The following is a 17,459-nucleotide window of genomic DNA, read 5'->3' on the forward strand; positions in this document are numbered from 1 at the left end:
GACAAAAAGGAGTAAACTGTGAATGTCAAAATCAAGCAAAACACTATCATCTTCATTTGTTGCAAAATCACTGGCAACATTAATCTGAGGATTACAATGACAAATTAAATTATATGTAATATATGAATGCTTCCAAGAGTGACCAATAGACGTTATGCTGTGCACATGCTTACAAACCTATTGTATATATTGATATGTGTAATTTCTACAGATCATAACAACGTCATACATTTTCAGGTTCACTCCGACATAAACATAGACGTTCTGGCACTCGTTGTAATAGACCTGCTCTATTTGACAGGTCACAGAGGTGTGTAGCAATGCTCCACACATGGGTTTGCTATTCAGATTAGTTGTTATATAGTGAGGTGAGCCAGGTTTGCTGCTGGCATTTAAACTTGCTCATGGTTTGATACAGCATGTCAGATCAGGATGGTAGTGTAATAGTTATGGAACATACCAGTGTGTAACTGACTGCGTAACACGTGCAAATTGCTAGTCAATTGGGATGTGTCCTGAATATGTGGGATCTTGGATCTTACTTGCAATATATAGCAACAGCTGTTCTAATTGTAATGCTCTGCAACTTGTATTACCTCACTTGCTTTTTGAATGTGCACTGCCTAGATCGATGATGATGTGAAGGCATGCCTCTTAACCTTTCACACAATTATACGACATGAAGCTTGGCATGTTTAGGTGAATATATGTACTGCATACAGATAATGTTACACTATCTGAGCATAATGGATATATATTTAATGCCTTTTTTGCCAACATCTCAGCTATTTATTACTACTGTGCTTGTCCATAAATGTTCAATATAATTACTGTGTAGGAATAATACCAATTTGTCTCTGAGACAATGCTTAATAATCAAACACTTAGTAATCAACTGGGAATCGCACATAATATCCATCATGAGATGTAGTGGCACCTAAAATATGTGTAAACTGAGTATCATAAATGGTCAGTGTCAAAAGTACCATGATTTGCTCAGTATGGATGATGCCCTTTCACGTATGTGTTGATATCCTTAGACATGAATGAATGGCCTTTATGTGATGTGCAATATGAATGACATTGCTGTGGAGAGAGTTGCATTTCACTGTTTCACTGCATATTTCTGTGGTAATTTCATGCCACTTACTGCTGATTTGTCCACTGTTTGTATTCAAGGCATCTTACAGAGGCTGCATGACTTTACAGCCTCCTATAGATGGATGATGATGGATGGGACCTGCCAGACTCCTCACAAATGACATGGGCCACGCATGGCTCCTTGAAAGAAATTGCCATGGAGCTCATCTGTGATCTCCAGCCCAACCAAGGAGGTGCTTCAGAACCATAAGTATAGTCTTTGTGTTCTTTTCCCTGTAATGTAGTCTGTAATACAGTGCCACATAGTTTAATTTGATGTGCATACGCTGTATATTTATGTGCATTACGCCAAGTGGCATTTGTGCTTTCCCTATCATTTTCCCTCATAATGTTTCACAGGCTGTTCTTCAATGGTGTTCTTTGATGTGTCACCATTTGTTGCACATTCCAGATGTCCTTTACTACCTAAGACATGGCAACCCCTTGTTCTGTGCAGGACATCTCACAGTGTCACTGATATGCACCATTGGCAGTTATCTGCTGAGAAATGCTTTGTCTTTTTGAGTCATCTGATTTGATACTAGACATCGCAGACACATACACTGTTCTTACCTTTACTGATTTTCCCCTGATATCTACAGGAGTACAGTAACATCACATATGTGTGCCTCTCAGTACTATCTATGCTGAGGTGCTATTGTCATAGTTGACCTCAGTAGTATACTTTGTCTTTTGACTCTAGCTTGTGTTAATATTCCTATCATTACAACAGTGTATATGTACCTGCAGATTGTAATACTATTAGGGTGTGGAATATGTTTGCCCTTATTCCCAGTGCTTTGCATGATCTCTGCAGGCATATGTCACTGTCTTGTAGTACTGTAATAACAAGCCTGTAAATCTGTGTTAAAAGATAATGTTTCACATAGGAGTTTTTTTCCCATTACTTGTGTGAGTCTCTTTTTTGGCTATGGTGCACATAAGGGGATAATGGAATTAAAAGGTAGTTGTATTAATATGTGCAGTAGTGATATGTACACCATGTATGTGCAACTGTCCTGAAGCAATGCATTTGCAAGTATGCCTAAGATTCCTGCATATTGCATTACATCAATGTGCTGTGCTTCCCCAAGGATTGAATTATCCACAATTCCAGACATTCTGTCATTATGCATAGTGTCATGTTACAGGCCCATGTCAGTTTAGCACAGCTGTGTATGTATGTGTCCCCACTGACTGCTGTTGGGTTGCAGTACTACAAAACATCTCTTTACTGTTGCACACATCCTCTTGTTTGTGTATTCATTGGGTGTACATTATGTATGAGTTACGCTGCAACTTTTCTTTGAGTGCAACTTGCACTCATTGACATTTATCCCCAGGCAGCATTTTGCTGATGACATATTCAAGTGTGTCAGATACACTCAGAAAGCCTTTAAAGCACATGTTCTGCTTTTCTTGTTGTACATGTGTGTTCATCGACTTTATGTTGTGCTTTTCTGTTTTTGCGCAAAAATTTCCATATTTCCCTTTGCACACTAACAGGATTCTGGTGTCACATTTTTGCAGCCATGACATCTGTTTCCATTGGTTTGTATGACAGTATGTAGGGATTTATGTGACATTAGTCTGTATGATGTGTGGATGCACCAATGTTCATGGCATGTTCACAACTGTTGTTAATATTCTGTTGTTCATCTCATTTGCACACAGATGTAGGAACTGGCACCAATATCTAAAACTACACCAAAACACTATACAAGCATTTATATAGATGCATGAAATCAGGTATACCCGACAAGACTAAATCATTCTCTGCAAGGAAGAGTAAACCTGCTGGTGGACATCTTCAATATTTTTATTTATTTCAGTTTGTTAACCTGGAAAGTCTATTGGGACAAGGTAGCCCATTTTTCAATGGAGGCCCGAGGAGAAAAGCTCCAGACAGAAAGACAATATAAAATATATTAGTGCAGCATATAGAGCAACAATTTAACATTCAATATACAGAAAGACAATATACAATATATTAGTATAGCATATAGAGCAACAATTTAACATTCAATATACAGAAAGACAATATTATAAAAACACTGAAATATATGAGCTAAGTCAACCACCTGTAAAAAATTAACAAAAACAACAAATTCATGTTCATTTAGTACAACATAATTTTAGACAAAGGAATTTTAGACAAAAGAATTTAAACAGTGGCAGAGATTGTGAGTAGGATAAAATAGAGATAGGTACCAGGATTCAGGTAGGATGGGTGCAGGAGCACTCCCAGAGAGAGGAGAGGTGAAAGTGGAGTAAGATTTTAAAGGAAGGGAAATTCTTGGTAGTTCTTATGTGAGGGGGAAGAGAGTTCCATAATCTAGCAAGGGAGAATGATAGTAGTAGTTGCCCTGGTGCATGTAAAGGCTTGTAAAGTTCCAAGAGGTTTTGATTTGTGGATCTAAGTGTTCTCTGTGGCTGGTGAAGTTTTAAGGAAGAGGAGAGTGATGGACAGTTAGAAGGTTTAAAAATGAGCTTGTGTGCTGTTGATAGTTGAATGAAGTTTAGGTGGCCTGGGAGTTCCAACCAGTTTAGAGCATGGAGGGAGTTACAATGATGAGTGGAGGATTTGGATCCTGTGGCAAACTTGGAAATGTTATTATAGCATGAGGAAAGTTTAGATTTCAGGGTTGATTGGAGATTAGTGAGTAGTGGATCTCTATACAAAAGGGAGGGTAGGAGGTAGGTGGTAGATAGGAGTTGTCTAGAAGACAGAGAAAGGTAGCGTCTCTGTCGATAAAGCATTCCAAGTTTTTGATGAGTTTATTTTATATTGGTTTGTAGGTGGATGTCAAACTTTAGCTGGTCATCGATAAGGATGCCCAGATGTTTTGTATGGGGAACTATTTCAATAGATGTTTTGTTTAGACTGAGTATAGAGAAAGATGCTTTGTCAACTGCAGTATGTCTAGAAGGGGTAAAGATCAATCATTATTTTGGATTTGGAGGCATTTACGACTAGTTGATAGTCAAGCATCCAGAACTCAGTGGAGGAGAAGGCCTCTTGAGTAAGGTTTATTAATATAGGAAGAGTTTTGGCAGAGCAGATGATAGTTGAGTCATCTGCGTATTGTACCAGTTTAGCATTGGGGATCTGTTGGTTGAAATCATTGATGAAAATGTTAAATAGTAAAGGACCCAAAATAGAGCCTTGGGGCACACCTGTTCGGGTGTGAAGGAAAGAGGAAGTGCAGTAGTTCGATTTTACAGCTTGTTCCCTGGCTGAATGATAGCTGGTGAACCATTTGATAGAAGAGGAGGAGAGATTAAGATGGGAGAGTTTAGAAAGCAGAAGCTCATGCGAGACAGTATCGAAAGCCTTGGATAAGTCGAGGAGGAGGGTAGAAACTATGTTACGAGAGTCGCGAGCAGAGTTGATGATTTCGAGGAAGGAAAGGAGGGCAGTGGCGGTACTATGTCCTGGTCTAAACCCATGTTGGGTAGGAGTTAGTAGTTGGTTGTCCAGTAGGGAGGGTAATAGTTGCAGGTGAATACATTTTTCGAGTATCTTAGAGATAGGGGATAGGATAGCAATAGGGCGAAAGTTGGAGATTGAATAGTTGTTACCTCCTTTGTGGAGGGGGATGATGAAGGCTTTTTCCAGAGGTGTGGTACGTAGGATTCCTGGATGGAGCAATTGATTAGGATGCTGATGGGAAGGGCTATGCCATCAGTGGCTAGTTTGAGAAAGTTGTATGGAATGTCATTTGGGACATTAGAACAAGGTTTTAACTTTAGTAGGAGCTTTTTTATAGTGTGGGTAGGAATGGATTTGAGAGTAAATGGAGAGGACTCAGAGTTATTGGTGGTTGAATTTTTGGTTTCAGTTATGTTAGGGGGGGTATTGTTAGGGAAAGAGGAGGAGAGTTTGCCGATGGAGTCAATGATAAAGGAGTTGAAATTGGGTAGCTAATTGGAGGTCAGGTGCGTCTGGGTCAGGGCAAGGGTTCTCTTTTTTACCTTGGGATAGTATTGTTGCAATGCTACTCCAAAACATTTTGGGGTTGGTTTTATGATTATTTTGAAGTTTAAGATAGTAGGATTTACAGTCAGTGACTATTTGTTTTTTTACTTGATTTCGCAGTTCCTTGTATTCGGCAAGACAGTTGGGAGTTTTGCATTTTTGATACATTAACTCTATAACAAAAGGAAACAAATTGCTGTTCAAGACCAAGAAGGAGCAGGTGCCCAATTAGAAACAATGTCTCCTTAGCCTGAACAAGCATATATATATAAGCACTAGTGAAAGCCTCCAAAGCAAACATTGAGTCTAAATTGGCTACATCTACTAGAGACAATCATAAGGCCTTCATCATGTATGTCCGCAACCTCAAAGGAAGCATCCAGATCTGTTCAGAACTGGTGGTCAAGGATACCACATATACAAATGCTGTAGATAGAGCAAACTTGCTGGCTAACAGATTCAGCAAAAACTTTACTCCTCTGTCCCCCTCTCAGTAAATCAGGACATCCACAGTACATGACCCCTTCCCCTTATATCTAGGGAACAGGTCATCACTGCTCTCTCAAAGGCAAAAAATACAGCCTCCATGGGACATGATAACATCCCAGGCTGCATCCTACGTGAAGTTAGGCTGGAACTTGCAGCACCATTAGGCACCCTATTCAACTAAAGCCTGATTACTGGCTTCATCCCAGCTGAGTGGAGGACAGCCACTATTATCCCTTTACACAAAGGTGGAGCATCCACCGTTCCGAGAAATTATAGACCCATCAGCCTAACTAGCCTAATCTGCAAGGTCATGGAATGGATTATCATGGACCTCATTGACAAAGACATTGGCAACCTCCAAAAACTCAATCCCACACAGTTTGGCTTTGTCAAGGGATGGTCATGTTTGCTAAATTTGGTCGACTTCTTTGAGACAGTCACCAAAGCTATGGACGAGGGGGAAGACAGTGCACACCACCTACCTTGACCTGACGAAAGCCTTTGACACTATTCCCCACTCAGGCCTAATAGATAAACTCTCTCCGCTAGGCATTAATCCATATGTTATCAGATAGGTTGCAAACTGGCTCACTGACAGAGCCCACCTAGTCAAAATAGGGGAAGTCTCCTAGCAGTAGACCTGTAACAAGCAGCGTACCCCAGGGTCCGGTCTTGGGGCCTCTCTTATTTGGGATATACTTTTCTGAGGTGCAGGCCAAAACCAGTGGGCTACGGCTGAACAAGTTTGCAGATGACTGCAAGCTGGGTACTGTCATGAATTCCCCTAGTGATGTGGACATCCTCCAAGAGGGTCTCACTCAGACAAATGACTGGTGCCAGAAACATGGCCTCAAGCTGAATACAAAAAAGTGCATCATCATCCCCTTTGGGGAGAGTGATGCTCCACAAATTATCACATTAATAACAATGTCCCAAGCACACAATCAGTCATGAGGGATTTTGCACTCAGGTTGATAGCAACCTGACTTTTGACCACCATGTTGCTTCTGTTGTATGGAAAGCCTTCTACATGGCCCACCCCATAAGTAAGGGTATCTAATCCAGGGACAAGGAGATTATAACATCCCTGTATTTTTCCCTAATAAGGCCCATTATTGAGTACAACACCCCTTTCAGCATGTACCTCGCAAAGCACATGCAGCAGCTGGAGAGACCACAGAGGTTCCTCACCAGGAGAATCCAGGACCTCAAATATCTACCATGCACAGATAGGCTAAAAGCCCTATTCCTCTACTCAGTTTCAAACAGACTCTTTAGAGGTGACCTCTGTGTGGCATACAAGGCTGTCACGGACCCCACCTTGATGGGAATGCTGCATATCCGCAAGTCAAGCTCCACTCAAGTAACCCGCACATGTGGCCTCAACCTGGTCGGTGACATCAACAAGACTTGTTTGTGGGACAGATTTGCATCCCAGAGACTCCCTCATCTATGGAATAGACTCCCTCTCCACATCAAGAAGAGTACCTCTTTACGCCTTTTTAAGTGCAACCTGGATAACTGGATGGGAAACAGAAAATATACCCCTGGGATTCCACCTGTGTACCTGCTCGACCTGGACATTGTTGCGGATTTGTCTAAACATGGGCTAAACTCTTGGCTAGACTTATAAGGGCCTCAGGGCCAATAGCCTAGTAACCTCCTATGATCTTATGTGCCTGACATGTATTCACATGTCTATTTTACATACAATAAGCATTTGCTCAGTATATGTGGCACTGTCTGTTGCTTGTAATCAGTGATTTTTTCCTGTGCTCTGTTGGTGTACACTTTGCTGCAGGGATATGTGATACTCTGCTACAGACCTCAGAGCACCCCTTATTCACTGTACACATGTTTCATAATGGCTATTGTGAATTATATATTCTCAGAACACAACCAGTCATATTCCCACATCCACATTAACTTAAAGTACATATCCCTTCTCTGTTCCCCTGTCTGGCTATTTCTCTCTTAGTACTGTATAAATCTCTTTATGCTCACAATTTGTTCATTTTCATTGTCATCCTCCATAAACTTGTATTCTGTACCAAAATACAGTGCTGTTTACTTTTTCTTAAGCTGCTTGTGAAAATATTAACATTTGAACATATATTTTCATATTTAATTTATCAGGTTTGGCAATATAACCTTATTAAAGATTCAGTATTTCATGAAACAGCTATGACATTTGAATCCATATGGTCTAATGAAAACCCTAATTAATGAACAGGAGTGAATGAACTAATTTATAATATTTTTTTCATTTGCTGGTGTTGCCAGATCATTGATTCCTACATTGAGACCATGCCGTAACTATTTATTTTAATTTTTATTTTTAATCTATTCCCGTCACTATCCTGGAATTATACTATTGTGCCATTACAAGCCTTGTGTCGTATATGAATCATGTGCACTCGCTACCACACAGATATGCTCGCAGCAAGTCGACATAAACTAGTTTCATTCACAGGAAACCTGCAGAAGAATCGTTAATTAATTCTCTGCAGCACCACATCAAATGCCCTGTTTAATTTCTCAGTATAACTAATTATTATCTGACAAGTCAGTACATCATAAAGCTCAAATGTGCATTACAAATTGCCTCTTAATTTTTTACAGTCTTTGCAGTTCAAAAACAAAGTACTAGCTCACCTTATGTGACCATGCTTTTAAATTATTTTAGCTTCAAAGTTCATTCAGCCACTTCTTATTGTATTGATATGCATTCAGTTTTTTCTGCTGTTATTTGAGTTCCTTCCAAACTAGGGTCTTCAATCTAAAATAACATTGTATGCATTCCTTTACTATGAATTTCTATTGCTTGCTATACATTACAAAATTTCAGTTATAGAAACCTTCTCTACAAATAGTGGCTGAGCTACCTATACATACCCATATCCTGTAAAGAGGTGTTGCCATGTAGCTTTTTAAATTAATTTCTGTTTATTTATTTATTGCAACAGCTATAACAACATATTAGTTTTTATTGCATTTTGATGCATCATTACATTGTTTATAGAAATATAAATTTATTAATGCAAGAAAATTCTTAGTAAAATACACTTTCATTGAAGATAATAATGTACAGAATATGTATGTTCAGCAGCAGAGAAGGAAGAAGCCATGACTACAGCTCAGGAAACCTGAGTTTGAGTAGCAACTTCTGCATCTGATAGCCCAACAGGGTGTATGGGTGCTGCTATCCTGCAATGGAAGAGCAGTGCTGAGCATCAGCTCAAGAGCCTTGGTGGAGGCAGAGACTCATAGTTATTGCTGATGGGTTGGTTAGGAGGAAGGAGCTAGGTAGGTGTCTCTGATCTACAGCTGTAGGTAGAATACACAGTCACAATAGCCGCTCATTGGATTCCCAAGTCTGTAAGTATGTTACCAACATGGGAATGGGGCAGAGAGTTAGCCCAGCAGAAAAATCCCTCAGTGGACAGATGAAGGATCATCTACTGAACTTGTCTCACCTACTTGGCTGGTAAGGAAGCTTGTCCTTAAAAACTACAAGAGGAGCAGGGCTTCACATTTGGTGCAAGACTTTTCCAGGGAATAAGACCCTCTTGGTTAAAGGAACATAATAGATCTGCTGTAATGGGACTTGCAAGTTGTGGCATTTGGATGGCAGAGAGTGGAAACTGTTGAAGAAGAAGTAAATAATCCAAGACATATGCTGATAAGCTCTCTTAGTCCTCACATGGGTTATTTGTTGCAGCATAAGGATATATTTCTTAGTTTTGATAGATTAGTACTCACCTGTTATATGCAATAGCTATTACTTATTGGCTGTATTTTCTGAAAGGTGAGTACCTCCTTACCCCTGATATTTTGTTGTTGGTCCCTACTTAGGGCAAGTTCTCCACTCGTTTAAGATACTGACAATTCTGCATTCCTTTGGAGCCCAGCAGAAGTGTAAAGGAAAGAACAAATAATGTTAATTTTACTTTATGCGTTTTTTTTTTTGTTAATCATTTTACTTGACTAGGTTAATCACACTATGCTACTGGCCTCTTTACAATGGAAACCCAAAGTGGTATTTATACTACTAGTAGAAATTAAGCTAAGGAATCAGGGAATTTCCCATACTCTTTACAATAGGTGCCATGAGGTCTTTTACATCCACATGAGCTACCACTAATTCAAGCAGGTCAGACCTTGGCTTAATCTCTCATCAGAAGTACAGCCTGGTTAAGGGATATAGCACCTCCCCTAATGCTGAACACTGCAGTGTCATCAATCCAATCACCTGGAGTGAGGACAGAACCCACAGCTTTCTGGCCTTCCAGCACCAAAGGCAAGTGGGCCACCTGCTGTGCCACTGACACTGCCTAGTAATACCCATTTGTTAACCAGTTAGATGCAGTGGACACAGTCTCTTTTCAGGCATGACCTGGGAGCAATGTCTGGTTAAGTGATTTGCTCAAGAGCAGACACTAGGCAAATGAGGGCTGATGGCCAACAACTCAATTTACATAATAGTAATTATTACTAATATTATTATTAGTAGTATTATTAGTACTAATTATATTTTTATGAGAAGAAAAACTAAATGGGACTCAGTATGGCACAGTTTACTTCTCCTTCATCATCTTCCTAACACATATGTTGTATTAACCTAAACAATGGGCAAAATCTGTGTGGATATACCATACTGGAGGATGAATATTCTCAAGCAACATATTAATGTATGGGCAGACATCACCTAGTAAAAAAAAAACAAAAAAAACATGTTAGCTTCTTCACAGTAGCATATTACACTGCCATGAAACATGTAACGAAAAAAAAGAAATTGGTGCTGTTTATTTACACCCACTAAACATAGCCTCATTCTTTAACGAATGTAAAAAAGTTAAGTAAATAAAAAAAAGCAAAATGTGTGTGCATACATGCATGCATGTATGTGTGCATGAGAGCTTGTGTGTGTGTGTGTGTGTGTGTGTGTGTGTGTGTGTGTGTGTGTGTGTGTGTGTGTGTGTGTGTGTGTGTGTGTGTGTGTGTGTGTGTGAGAAAAACAGAGGAGAGTGACTGAGACAGAGAGACACAAAGACAGAGTAAATGAGAGATTGAAGACATATCTTTCAACGTTTTTTCTCAGAATCGAAGGATGAAGCCACCCATATGAAAGGAAAGTGCTAAAATCAGACACAAATTTTAAATATAACCCTAATTCACTTAAACATATAGAACAAAAGGTTTTAAATCAACATGTATTTTCTGAAACCCATCAAAAAATCAAATACATTTAAAGGCAGAGCAAAATTAGAGACAGTTGCGAGTTACAGGGTTTTTGCAATGCCTTGCACTGTATTATTTTTTTTTTATTCATTTGAAATCAATGAAACATCTATAGTGTACTCAGTCAAAAAGGTAGCAAAATTGCCTAGTAAATATTGTGTGATTGGTGTGTGTGCGTGTCAATTTCTGTGTGTATGGGTGAGCCGTGCTGTTGTACCTCTGCATGTGTGTATATTTATTTGTATGTAGGTAAGCCTTCCTGTCTGTGCCTCTGCATGTGCATGTTTGTATGTGTGTGTGTGTGTGTGTGTGTGTGTGTGTGTGTGTGTGTGTGTGTGTGTGTGTCTATTTTTATTTATTTATTTGTTGACTGGGAAAGTCCAAATAGGACAGAGACTATTTTTAGCAGAGGCCTTGGTAAAAACACTCCAGACACATGTCTTTGGAATGAGAGAAAAAAATGGAGCACCCAGAAGAAATCCACAAGAACACAGGGAGGACATACAGACTCTGCACATAAGGCAACCCAGCTGCAACTAGAGAACATCTTGCTGTAAGGCAACAACTTTAACCACTGAATGTGTGTGTGTGTGTGTGTGTGTGTGCGTGTGTGTGTGTGTGTGTGTGTGTGTGTGTGTGTGTGTGTGTGTGTGTGTGTGTGTGTGTGTGTGTGTGTGTGTGTGTGTGTGTGTGTGTGTGTGTGTGTGTGTGCGTGTGTGTGCGTGTGTGTGCGTGTGTGTTTGTGTTTGTGTGTGTCTGCATGTATCTGTGTGTGTGCATGTATGTGTATGAGAGAGAGAGTTTGTGTGTCTCTACGTCTATCTGTGGGTTTCTGTCTATATGTATGGTATTGTTTGTATTGTTTGTGCCTGCATGTGTGTGAGTGAACATTAAATTCTTATATGACTTATATTTTGGATGTAAAGTACTTGTCCAACAACAATTGCATATACTACTTGAAGTTTGAAACATTAGTAAAAGGAACTATTTTATATACAAAATTAAAACAGTATATGCAAAAAAAAAAAAGAATAGCCATTTAACAGATTATCAAGGTGGATGGGTAGATATTATGAGGGAAACAGACCTTCAAAAGATGGTGAGGCCTGATGCAGTGGTGGTCTATTATTTCCCTGATGACACCCACGTTATCAGGCATTATTACTTGCTTAACATCCTGTATCACATTACCTTGTAAGTCATATAATTATATTTTGTCATCATAATGTAAATCATGAGGGCAGAAAATAAATAACATCAGAAAGATAGCAATATGTGTTTCTTATGAAAACACACTTCGTAAGCATTAACAGTCTCCATAGCCTTAATAAAGGATGAATGCTTGATACATTCAGAGCTATTAACTTTGACATAATATTATGATAGGATATCACTCCACAATTAATGAATAAATACAACAAATTAACTCGAAATTGGTGCTCAAATCTGCCCTCATTGATCCCTCTTGGGAAATAATGTGAAATATCCATTTTAATAAAACAGAACCTCAGGACCTCATGAATTGCAAAAGCCATGCCCTTGTCACAGATCTTGAAGGGGTCATAAAGATGGGTTTACAAATCTTATACCATTATGAATCCTTATTAATGTCTATCTTGTATGTGCAACCAGAGATAGCATTAAAATTGATAAGGCTATGTTTGAAATGTGCTCACTTTACATCTAGGTCAAAGCACAGTCAGAGTTGATTTTAATTATATCACAACCCCACAGAACGCAGGTGCTCAGAAACCACAAGACAGTCACTGCTCTACTCTTTTTTCATTATTCACATCTATAATATCCAAATGAAAGACTGACAGAGCATATATTTTCTTACAACAGATGCATGATCACCTGCTCACTATAACAATGCCTTTCCTACTCTAAATTCACTAACACCTCCATATCTGAGCAGTTAGTAATGGCCTAACATCAAAAGAAACATCACTGTAATGATACCATACTACTGTATGCATGCTATTCTACATTTCCAGCTAACACTTACTATTATTAATTTTCCTTGCTCATATCCATGCATAACATTCTCATCTCTCTAATAACAAACTCTCTTTCCATGTCCTTAAATTTCCCTCCTGCTCATTACTCCTCTCATCTCATTCTATTATTCTATTTTGACAGCAGAATACTCTTTTATTTTTTCATCTTCATACATAATTAGAAATAAAGTCAGTATTATGTAGTAATTTATTTATTTATTGCCTTTTGTTTACCAGCATGGTCTGACTGGGCACTCAGGTCCATTTTCAGTGGAGGCTCAGGGAGAAAATCTCCATTAAAGTTACAAAATTTACAAAAAAAAAAAAAAAATACAGACAAAAAAAAAAAAAAGAATTTCAGATCCTCAACAGTAGAAATGGGGTTTTAGAATGAAGCAATGGATAATGCAATCAAGACAAGAGATTAATACAATTTGGTTGCATTTGCATGTGTCAATATGGAACTTTCATTTACATAGCAGTAATGAAAAGTAGCACAGAGTTATAAATGTAGATAGGATTTATTTACATTATTTACAGGATATGATAGGAGAGCTGGAGATTTAGGGGTTTGTGATAGTCTAGACATCTGAGAAAGAGACAGAGAATGTCAGTATTTTGAATAACTGTGTATTAGTTTACCTGACATAGGCCATCCACTCCTGCAATATGTCTTGCTAATTGCAGTACATACTCTATTCTTGATTGCAATTTATCCTAATAATATTTATGTAAATACATTTAAATCTGCTTGGCTTTTATCTGTTATGGGGATTTTCTCAGCTTATATATAATTACTTATCAGCTATTGTAAAATGGTTTTATTTGTGTTTTGTGTGGCCTTTCTCCCCAGTTCATTATAAAATATTTTATCTATTGTGGGGCTTTTGTTTTCTTGTATATAATTGCTCAATTACTATTTGAATGTTTTTGAATCTGTTGTGGAGCTTTATTCCCCAGACCTCCAGTGAAATGGGCCATTGTCTCAATCGCACTTTTCCAGTTATCAAAGGGCAAATAAAAATAAATAAAAAAATACATTTAGCCTTTTCTTTTTATATATTGCGGAACAGTATCAGATTAAAAACAAAAGCTTGTATGACCATCATAAATTCTCAGTTATGAGCCTACTACAGACCATTAAACACCCCCCCACACCGTTTGGCTTGGTTTCTAGTCCCCGAACACTATCTAGTATAACCTATAAGAGACCTGGCCATTTTTTTGGCCTGCTAATCTACCTATTTCCACTATGTGGCAGCACCTATCAGCCTAAAGCCTGTATAATATTAAATCCCCTTTGCCCAATATTATCTCTACATGCTTGCAAACTAACAAACCTTCCCAAATCCCACTCCACACTCTCCAAATCCTGATAATAACCACCCGTACATTAAACTATCTAAGGAACAAAACTCCCCCTAACATTTCTTACAAACTGTAACTCTATTCTTCCCTACAGTCTTTCATAGAATAACCTACTTACCTCAACCTTGAACAAGAGTGGCTGATACTTTTTTCAGCTAGTCTCTCTCGTCCTGCTGCTCTATCCAGCTCCGTTCGCCCTGTGGGCTCACTCTGCTCCCCTACCCTACCCCCAAATACCACCCACCCTCAGTGCTCCTACATTTATTCTCCTCCTGCTATCCCTCCCTCTCACCACCAACCAATCCACAAACACTTTTCCCCCGCCCCATCCTCCAGTCTATCTGACTCTCACTACCACACCCACCTCCCTCCTAAGTCCAATTACCCTCCTCACTATTACATCTAACTGGCTCCACCTATCATGCTCTCTCTTACTCCAAAAACCTTCATTACCACATCTCTCCTCATCCTTCTCCTACTTCCTTTATACCATGCCACCTTCTATACCCACTTACATCTACACTCATCTCCTTTTCCTCCCCACCTCCCCCACACAACACACTTCCATAACATCTCTGCCTCTTTAGGTTCCCTCCCACCCTATCCTCCTCTTAAATGTAAAACTTTTCCCAGTCTCTACTATATGCCACAAACCTAAACCTATTCTCTGCCAGACACTTCTACCTAAGAACAAACCAAAACAATGTATTCCTCTTCTCTCTTTCCTTTGCTTACCCGGTGACATTCACCCTAATCCAGGACCAGACATCTCTCCAACAAACCACCCTAGTCCTTACAATAAATCCACCAGTAAATACCCCAAATTCCTCACCATCAACGCCCAAAGCTTAAGAAACAAATTAACTCTCTTTCATGCCTGGCTCAGCCACAGCTCACCTGACATTGTAGCCATCTCTGAAACCTGGCTAAAACCTCATATAAGTTACTCTGAATTCCTTCCCCCTGGATTTCAATCACATTGATCTGATCACCTAAGTAGAAGAGGTGGAGGTATAGCATTAATCTACTCCAACCAGCTGTCCATTACTCCGTATCCTTATCCCATCCCTTCTTTCAATAATGCTGAACTTATAACTGGCCTACTAAAAATAAACAACCATAAAAGCATCTGCTTCATTTCACTATATATTCCTCCAAGAAACAACACTAATACCCTGGAAGACATCCTCTCCTGGGCCTCCTCAAATATTAAGCTAGAGACCTACATATTGGAAGATGTAAATAAAGACTGGAACAAAATCAATAACCCTAATCCCACCATGTCTGTCAATCTATTAAACTACACTCAACTTACTAACTCCATTACTAGACCTAATAAAACCAACCCCAGGCTCCATACTAGACTGTATCTTAGTATCTCATACCAATAAAGTCATAAAATCTGGTGTAATTCCTGACCCATTAGGAGACCACCTCCTTGCCTTCACCCATCGTGCTACCCTCACTTCCCCTCACTCCCACCACTTCATTCACACTCATAACCTCTCTATCTGTAATCCTACTACCTTCTCAGATTCCCTTAAGCATACTAACTGGAACCCCATAAAAAACTCTCCCATTAGACACAGCCATTGACTTTTTCAACACAACATTCTTAAATGTCCTTAACTCCCTAGCTCCAATAAGAACAATAAGAGTAAAAACTAAGACTGCCCCATGGCTTACCAAAGACACCAAAATGATTATGCTACAAAGAGATAAATCCTGGAAAACATGCCTCCAATATAAACAGCCAGAAACCTTACTTAAATATAAACAGCTGAGAAACCTAGCCAAAGTTATTAAAGATAAAAAGTCCTACTACATCAAAATCCAAGTAAACCATGCAAAAAACCCCAAACAATTTTGGAATTCAATAAATTCCCTCCTTAGGCCAGGTACTAAAAACAACTCCTGCCCCGACACCAGGAAATCTGACCTCGAAATTGCCTCACTATTCAATACCTTCTTTACCACTTCTATTGCTGAGCTAACCAAGACCTTTACCAACAATAACCCTCTATCCCTCCCCACTCAATCTTCCTCTCCCTCTCCCCTCCTACTTTTGAACTCAAACCCGTCTCCACCTACCTAATAAAGAAACTTCTCTCTAAACTAAAGCCTTGCTCCAATGACCTCGACAACATTCCTTCCTCCTTCTTAAAAATAGTCTCCGATGGTATTGCTCTTCCTATTAGCACCCTGATCAATAGATCCCTACTTGAATCCTATGTTCCCAAACTATGGCGCACTGCTTTTATTCTTCCCCTTCACAAGGGTGGCAAAAACTGTAACTTTTCTAATTTCCGCCCAATAGCCATCCTTTCCCCAATCTCCAAACTTCTTGAAAAATGCATCCACCTTCAGCTCCTCCCATTCCTTACCAAACACCAGCTACTCTCTCCTACCCAACATGGCTTCCACCCAGGACACAGTACCAACACCGCCCTTCTCTCCTTCTTACATACGGTCAATTTAGCCCGTGACTCTGGTAAAATAGTATCCTCAGTTCTGCTGCACTTATCTAAAGCTTTCGATACCATCTCCCATACCCACCTACAAAATCATCTGTCTTATCTCAATCTCTCCCACAAAACACTTTCCTGGTTCTCCAGCTATCTTTCAGACAGGTCCCAGGCTGTAAAATGGGGCCAGGGCACCTCCACCTTCCTTTCTACCCCCACCGGAGTACCCCAAGGTTCGATACTTGGCCCAGTACTATTCAATATCTTTATTAATGACTTTCACAAAGCCATACCTAACACCATTATTGTGCAATATGCTGATGATTCTACATTGATCTGCTGTGTCTCTAACCTGACACAAACAGCCTTCTCTACCACCAAAAACTGGATGCTCCAAAATCAACTCTCACTAAATGCCAATAAAACTAAAATCCTTCTATTCTCTCTTTCAAAATCTTCCCCTATTGATAAAAAGTCATTCCAAATAACCAGCCTTAGCAACTCCATTATAGAGGTCATTCCCTCAGCCAAACTTCTTGCTGTCATCATTGATGAACACCTAAAATTTAACACTCACGTCGAGCTGCACATAAAAAAAAACAGATAAAACTCGGCCTACTTTATAGAAACAACTACTTCCTCTCTCCTGCTACCAGACTAACTCTCGCCACAACCTATCTCCTTCCCTCTCTACTGTATGGCGCACCTCTGCTTACTAATTTATCCACCACACTCTCCTCCAAACTGGAATTATGTTACAAATAAAATCTCCAGATT

Source organism: Protopterus annectens, chromosome 1.part2 (genome assembly GCF_019279795.1).
Source record: "Protopterus annectens isolate FY-2018-M chromosome 1.part2, PAN1.0, whole genome shotgun sequence".
NCBI lineage: Eukaryota > Metazoa > Chordata > Ceratodontiformes > Protopteridae > Protopterus > Protopterus annectens.